This window comes from Urocitellus parryii, chromosome 13 (assembly GCF_045843805.1).
Source record: "Urocitellus parryii isolate mUroPar1 chromosome 13, mUroPar1.hap1, whole genome shotgun sequence".
In the NCBI taxonomy this organism is placed as follows: domain Eukaryota; kingdom Metazoa; phylum Chordata; class Mammalia; order Rodentia; family Sciuridae; genus Urocitellus; species Urocitellus parryii.
The window spans coordinates 20,901,186-20,909,905 of NC_135543.1; positions in this window are offsets into that span (position 1 = coordinate 20,901,186).

Below are 8,720 nucleotides of genomic sequence, written 5' to 3' on the forward strand. Positions count from 1 at the left end.
TGTAGGAGCCAATTCTGAGTCCACTACTTTGCCTGTGGGTGCCAAATTTCCTGGTCTCAGGTTCAGTCTCCAAACTCAGTCTCTCTGTCCTTGCCCTTTAGAATTGTTGGCCAGGTGCATCTCTCCTGCTGGTCCTGCAAACAGCTGGATTAGAGAGGAAGGACCTGTTGGGTTTCCATGACCCAACCTCTTTCCACATCTGATTTCTTCTGGTCCCTTAGGCACACTCCATGCCATTCAGTGTGGGTTTGCCAGGACTCTACTTCATCAGCTGCTTATTTCTGTGCTGTGGCTGCAGGATGGATCCTTCTTCTGTCCTCCGCATGCCATTAGGAGAGATGCGGTTTCTTTTCTGTACAAGGCTATTGTGCAGTGCACCTTTGGGTGTAGTTAGGCACTGCCCTTGATCTGTAAATTCTCTGTACCCAGATAGGCCTCAGTCCTCCTAAAAATGCAGATTCCTTTAATTCCCTTATCCCTCCACAAGCAGAGAGCCTCTACTCTGGATTGTGGAGCTGGGGTTTTCTTCCATATTTAATTATATCCAACCTTCTGAGTCCCCAATCTGCAATGAGTGTCCAATATTAAATTCCAGTAAACCCTTCTCTCTTTTTGGTCACCCATCTTGCTGAGAAGCTGCTTGTGTGATTGCTTGGTTTCATGTCATGGGAAGAGCAAGGAAAGCGAGGCTCTCTATTCTGCCATCTTGAAAACTCCTTCTGGATCTCAAGAGGAGTTCCAGAACACTTCTTTTTCAGATCTGACTTTATTATAAGACTTGAAGAAAAACATGAATTGATAATTAGATTTTGAAATAGGTGACAACTAATATTCTTTCAGACCTGAGTTTGCCTCCCTAGATGCAGAATGGAGGTGAAGAGCAAGGAACGGATTGAGCCATTAGCCATTTCCAAAGGAGGAATAAAACGTTAAAGCAGAGCAAAAATATATGTTTATAGTCGTATCATAAAAATAAGGAAAAACACTATTGACTGATTTTTCTCAAAATTCAGAACTGATATACTTAATATTTTGAATGCAATTATAGGTAAAAAAAGCTGCAGAAATCAAATTGGCTCTTTTTGGGTTGTTATCTAAACACATGATTTTGGAGTCTAATATATCCTTTGAGATCGAAAGAGCCATTAAGAAACCATTTATCTACAAGAAATATCAGCAAGAAAGCACTGAATCCAGATGGTTATAAAGTTTTATTTTAGGAAATATTCAGTGATAAAGTATATCCAATCTTAAATGAGAGTTGCAAAGAGGCAGTAAAGCTACTTCATCTTAATTTAGTAAACATTTCCTACTTGAAACTGAAGCAAAACCTTCGAGATAGGAATTTCCAAAAAAACTCACTTTATGATTTTACATGAATTTAGTAAACTTTGTAAGAAATACAGGATTGTTTAAAATTTTTTTTAAAGTAACAGAGAACTATCAAGATAAGACTCTGTGGTTTTCTTTTCTTCCCCAGCATTCAATAAGAGTTTGTATCCAAAAATATAATAAAATGTATGTACTTGAAACATGAAGATGATATTATTAATGATAATTGTTTTATAAAACAATCCATCCGAGTGCATAAATTTGGAGGACAGTATTTCAGCAATTGAATGTATTTGGCATGATAAGAACAAGTTTTCAGCCAACTGATTTTGATGGTTTCTTAAGCAACTGACATTATTTATTCCTCTGAACTTTTAGTTTTATCCTAGTCAAGTTGTTTTGATTTGGATCTTTTCTTTGGGTGTCAGGAGGTGGATACCGGGGATTGAACTCAGGGGCACTCAACCACTGAGCCACATCGCCAGCCCATTTTTTATTGTATTTAGAGAGAGGGTCTTTCTGAGTTCCTTAGCACTTCACTTTTGCTGAGGCTGGCTTTGAATTTGTGATCCTCCTGCCTGAATCTCCTGAGCTACAGGGATTACAGGCACATGCCACCATCCCTGGTGGTTTGGATTTTAAGTTCCCAGAACATTCATGTATTAAAGGCTCGATCCTGAAATGATGGCACTATTGAGATGTGGTGGAAACTTTGGAGGTGAGACCTAGTTGGAGGAAATAGGTAATTGATGTGTCCTGGCCCCTTCCTCACATCTACTCTTTCTTGCTCTCTGTTTCCTGGCCACCCTGAAATGACCAGCTTTGCTCTGCTGCATCCTCTGCTCAATCATATTATGCCTTACCATAATCCCAGAGTGGTGGGGACAAGCATCAATGGACTGAAACCTTGAAATTAACACTCAAAATAAATCCTTCCTTCTTCAAGTTGTTTTCTGCAAATATTTTATCACAGTGACAGAAAGCTAACAAACTAATCTAGCAGACCTTTGTTATTTATTAACATTTATTTTTTACAGTACTGGGGAGTCAACCCAGGGTGCTTTACTACTGAGCCAAAGCACCCCCAACTCCCACCACTACATACAAAGCTCTTTTTAAATTTTTTAAATTTTGAGACAGGGTCTCACTGATTCACAGAGACTGGCTTCTTCAAACTTGTGATCCTCCTGCCTCAGTCTCTCGAGTGGCTGTGATTACAGACATGTGCCACCACACCTGGCCTGCCTTTGATATCTTGCTACTCAGAATTTGTTTGTTTCTATTCTGGCAACAAATCCATATTTCTTCCTGATTATCGTTCCGTGTTCTTTAAAGTAGTTGACACCACCTCTGTGCTTCAGGGGAGAAGTGAGTGAACAAGACTAGGGAAACAGCAAATCCCAACCACCTGATTATGATGATTGACTTGAGGACAGACCCATGATTCATCTCTCCCCAGCCAGAGCCTGGGAGTGTCAATTCTGGAGCTATTTGCATTGCTTGGGAAGCTGTTTTCTCCCACTGGAATCCTCTGGTGGACCCCCCCCCCAAAAAAAAATAGTTATATCTGAAGTTTCACTAACCTATGTTGTTCAGGAACATGAGCTAATAAAGTTTCTTTTTAAATTTAAGCTAGGAGTTTGAGTTAAAGTTTTTGTTCAGTGCAGCAGACAGAGCTCTTACTGATACATGATGTGTGATAGAAATCAACTAGGAAACTTGTTAAAATTACAGATTCTGACTGATTGAACCAATATTTCTAGAATGGGGAGCTATCATTGGATATTAGACATGAGTTCCAGGTGATTTTTATAAACACGAAGATTTATAAACACTCAGGGAATTCCTTAAGTCTAGCAGTTGAATGCTAGTCCCTGTGGTGATGAAAAGCACATATTCTAGAGCTGATAGAGGTGGATTCAAGGCCCAACTTTTGACTTAGTAACTGGGTAACATATAACAAGGCATGTAATTGCTCTCGTTTCAGTTTCTTCATCAATAAGCTTACAATAACAGTGTTTCACATTTTGGAGGGTTTTAGGTGATAAATAGAAAGGATGCAAAGTTCTTAACATAGGTGCTGTGAATATTGAGTAATTTCATCAGTGTTTATTATTTTATTGATTTAATTAGCAGACTAAGTCAAGTCTTTCTGAAACAAGGAAAGAGTTCAAATTAGACACTAGCCTATAATTCACTACTCATAACCCACTTGAATCGAATGTATGAAATATGATATGTCAAGAGCTTTGTAATGTTTTGAACAACTAATTAAAAAACTAAATAAAATAAAATAAAATATTAAAAAAAGAAAATAAATAAGAACAATGGACTGGTTACTACATTGTTAAATACATTATTGTATTACTTTTATCAAATATTTGGCCCTTGACTTTATAAGGTGCTTTATTTCTCAAAGATGATGCAACACCACTGCATTAGATTCGTTCATTCACTCAACAAATTAATTCAGTCAGCCAGTCAGGTTGACATTCACAGTTTATTGTTGTGTTGAAAAGGCCTTTGGTGGGTAGAGCATTTGAGAAGGCCGAAAATTTAGTTCGACAGGAATCAGCTTTCATAACTTTGGGTCCAAGGAGCATTTCAATTTGATTTAAGAGAATCTAGTGGAAAAATAATCTTCCTCTCTCTGAAGTCTGGACTGCAGGTCTTCCCATGCAGACAGAGCAGTGGGAGAAGAGATTGCCCGGATAGAAAGTTCATTGACCATTACAGGGTAGCATGCTATGATAACAGGTGGTCACAGGTGAGGAGACGAGACTTTGGAAAGAAAGAAAGCTAACAAAGTGCTTGGGACAGGAGGTGAGAGTCTCAAGCTCTGGGTGCTGGCAGTAGGCTGAACCACCAAAGAAACAGTGGTGCTTCCTTGAAGGAAAGAAGAGAGAAGTTCCTGTGGCTGAGATAATCCTATAGGGAATAGACCAGAACCGAGACACAATGGAGGCATAGGAAAGAGGGAGGCATCTGAGAGGTTGTGTCAGGGCAGGGACTAGGTGACATCAGGGTCTGTGGAATGTTCCTTTGGATAAAATGACATTTCAGATAGGAATGTTAGCATTGCTGCAGTTAACGCAAAACCTCCATGGGTCCTATCTCTTCTTCTCACGTTCAACCCAATCTCATGGAGACTCTTCTACTTCCTCATTTCTCATTTGTTTATTTTTAATCATAAAGGGTTGAGTCAGTGAGATACTCAACAGAATCAGGCTGCCCAGAAACAAGACCCTGAGCTGACATTGCCACTCCACCCTTTGGTAAGTTCACAGAAATCCCAGGGAGGGCTTTAAACCCCCATGAGACATAGAATTGTCTGTAGAATCCCTTAGAGACTCTTCCTCCTATGAAGTCAAACAACAACAAGTGCTGGCGAGGATGTGGGGAAAAGGGTACTCTTGTACATTGCTGGTGGGACTGCAAATTGGTGCGGCCAATATGGAAAGCAGTATGGAGATTACTGGGAAAGTTGAGAATGGAACCACCATTTGACCCAGCTATTGCCCTTCTCGGACTATTCCCTGAAGTCCTTAAAAGAGCGTACTACAGGGATACTGCCACATTGATGTTCATAGCAGCACAATTCACAATAGCTAGACTGTGGAACCAACCCCGATGCCCCTCAATAGATGAATGGATAAAAAAAATGTGGCATTTATACACAATGGAGTACTACTACGCAGCACTAAGAAATGACAAAATCATGGAATTTGCAGGGAAATGGATGACATTAGAGCAGATTATGCTAAGTGAAGCTAGCCAATCCCTAAAAAACAAATGCCAAATGTCTTCTTTGATATAATGAGAGCAACTAAGAACAGAGCAGGGAGGAAGAGCAGGAGGAAAAGATTAACATTTAACAGAGTCATGAGGTGGGAGGGAAAGGGAGAGAAAAGGGAAATTGCATGGAAATGGAAGGAGACCCTCATTGTTATACAAAATTACATATAAGAGGTTGTGAGGGGAATGGGAAAAAATAAGGAGAGAAATGAATTACAGTAGGTGGGGTAGAGAGAGAAGATGGGTGGGGAAGGGAGGGGGGATAGTAGAGGATAGGAAAGGTAGCAGAATACAACAGTTACTAATATGGCTTTATGTAAAAACGTGGATGTGTAACCGATGTGATTCTGCAATCTTTGTAATGTTTTGAATAACCAATAAAAAAAGAGAGACTCTTCCTCCTGCTTGTATTTAAGATCTTAAAAGATGAGTCGGTTAGAGTTTTCTAGATTCAGGTGTTGACAGTGCCACTTAGTGCTTCATTAGCTAAACAATAGCACTTTGCAACTTATAAAGTGCATTACATGTGATATGTGGCTCTATCTACATAAGAAATCTGTGAGGTAGGCAGCCAGATTTTATTACCTTCGGTTTACTGATAAAAGATACCAAAACAAGACAGTAGAGAAATTAGACAATCTGTCCAAGGTCCAGGGCTGGTAACAATGCTTCTGACTGGGGTTCCCTTCATCTTCCCCATATTCATCTTCCCACTGGTTAACCTTGGAGGGTTAACACATTCCCACCACAGTTCTGGGCTGCTCTTCTAGACCCTGGCCAAGGACTCCCCTCTACTACCCACGTCTTTATAACCTTGACCCCGGCTGGTCTGTGCAGTAGCATTGGAACCCATGACTCCATCTCTTTATCTCCACAAAGATACCTCCTAGATCTTTGCTAGATATTTGGGTTTGGCTCTTGTTTTTTTTTTTTTTCCCTTCAATTATATTTCGATCTCTGTCATCCCTTGTAGTTTGAAATTTATTCCGTCCTGGTGTATTAGTTTTCTGTGGGGGCTATAACACATTTCCATTTTATTAAAATTAATTTAGTCTGGTTGCAGTGGTACATGCCTATAATCCCAGTGACTCAGGAGGCTGAGGCAGGAGGATGGTGTATTCAAAGCCAGACCTGGCAACTTAGGGAGACCCTAAGCAAATTAGCAAGATACTGTCTCGAAATAAAAAAAAAAAAAAATTAAAAATGGTTAGGGATATGGCTCGGTGGTTAGGTGCTAAGTGCCCCTGGATTCAATCCCTGTTTAATAATAACAACAGTAATAACTTAGTATCTAAAGACAACAGGCAATTATTCTCTCACAGTTCTGGGACCCAGAGTGTGAACACCAGGTGTCATCAGGACCTGACTCTCCCAGAAGCTCCAGAGGAGCGTCTGTTGCTTGCCTTCTCAGCTTCTCTGGTTGCCTGGGTTGCCCATCTTCTAGTCCTATTTGTGGCCCCCTAGTCATATTGCCTCTTCCTCTTCTGTGACTATAGCAAATCTCCTGCCTCTTCAAGAACCCTGTAATAGCTGTTAGGGCACATTCAGATAATCCAAGGTAATGGTTCCATCTCATAATCCTTAATCATATTGGCAGACTCTTCCCCATTCCACATAATGTAAATGTGCAGATTCCAGGGATTAGAATCTAAGAGCCTCGGGTGCCATTGTTCAGCCTTTAACACCTGCTCCTTGCTTCTTTGTTCTCTTGAGTCCAGTGTCCCCTGATTTTGGTCCTAGAGGGTTCCATTTATTGCTCCAAATCAGGTCAACCTTCATTCTTCTGCAACACTGCCTGTGGTGTTTGATGATTGTGCCTCGCCTGAAGTATTTTCCATAAACCACATTATCATTTAGTCATTAAATTTATAGCGTGTTTGAATTTGGCTGAAAAATTGCCCTTGATGCCAAAAATATCAGCGGGAGCAATTTTAGAGTTCATTTTTAAAGCACATACTATCCAGTTATCCTTTTACTTACTTCTACATTTTTCTAATCTTCTTCATAGTGTATTTTCCCTAAAGAGAAATATGCACTATATTTATTTTAAAACTTCCCAAATCATCTTTGATTAATTCTAATCTGGCTTCTGTTCCCAGCCCTCTATTGTAACCGGTCTTGCTTTGAAATAGTCAGTACTAGTATGACCATATATATTTCCATTCAAATGAGAACACTTTGAAAAGAGAAAGATACTAACCACTATTCTAAGTATAATACACTGGGGCATGATGCCTTACCTGGAGCAATCCCAGGAAAACCAAGGGGCATGGGTCCCAGTCAGGGATCTGCACATTGACAAATTCAATACATAGTGTTTTATCTTTGTCTTACCAGTTTCTTAACACTGCTGAGTTCTCCCTCCTTCTCCAACACTCTTTTTCACTCTTTCTTCGCCAAATCAATGTTTTTCCTGTTATTTTTCCTACTGTAGGAAACTCCTGATTTTACCTGTCATTGACCATCCTTTCTAAGCTTGTTCATCTGGTTTCTTTCTGTCTTCCCAAGAGTCTATATTCTGGATTCTCTCAGTGTTCATTTTCTGGCCCAACTCCCTACCTCCTCTCTCTCCATACGTTCCTGACTTTAGATGGTGTTCATATGCTGGCAGTTTCTAAATTTATATTTTTAATGCAGACATTTCTTATTTTATCAGATTCAAATATGTAATTGCATGTTGTTTGTGTCCGAGATCACACAAGACTCTTTAAAAATTACACTCCTTCCTTCCATACATACCCAATACCGTTCCTCTCCCAGACTACTGCACCACTGACATTGGTAGTATCAGCTGAAAGACTGTTTACCAAAAACCCACTTCCATCCAATCTGTCTGCAAAAATGTTTGTTTTTACCTCCATATATGTTTTAAACACCTACCTTATTTTCATTTCTTGACCACCATTGAATCGACACTCACATACTTCTTTAGTTTTCATTAATCATTTTTTTTTGGTAGAGATAAGTATATTGTAACTTTCATGTTAATCTTGAATTATTCTTATACAGAAAACAAGAATACACAGGGTAGCTTTTATACACCTTTAATAATTTTTTCACCACTTGAAATTCATGCTCTACAAAATGGATTTGTTGTTAATACATATATGCATGCATTTGCATGCACACACATATAAAATTGATATAGAGCATGTTATTTTTGTAAATATTAAATTAATAAAGCTTCTGTTATCTTTAAATCTTGATACCCCATGGCTTTATAGCCATCGGCTCACTGGTTTCAGGAGCAATGATAATACTGACATTATAGGCACATTCCCAAGATTTCTAAGTTATGACTTAAGAATTTTCACTAGACCTGGAAAGGGAGCAGAAACTTTCTGTTGGACAAAATAGGGTACATCAGACAGCCAGGGCTTGCTGGGACAAACAAAATATTAAGAGGTCAGTTTGGAAGGTCCTTACACCTCTTGATAGAGGTGGTAAAGTTCAAAGAGAGATCAGGGATGATAGAAATCCATTACTCTAGCATGTTCTCATTGGGCATGTGTGACATTGAGCTGAGAGTCGTTGGATCTGCAATGACAGGCTTGTCATGGACAAGAGAAAGGTGACCCTAAAACAGAAGTGGT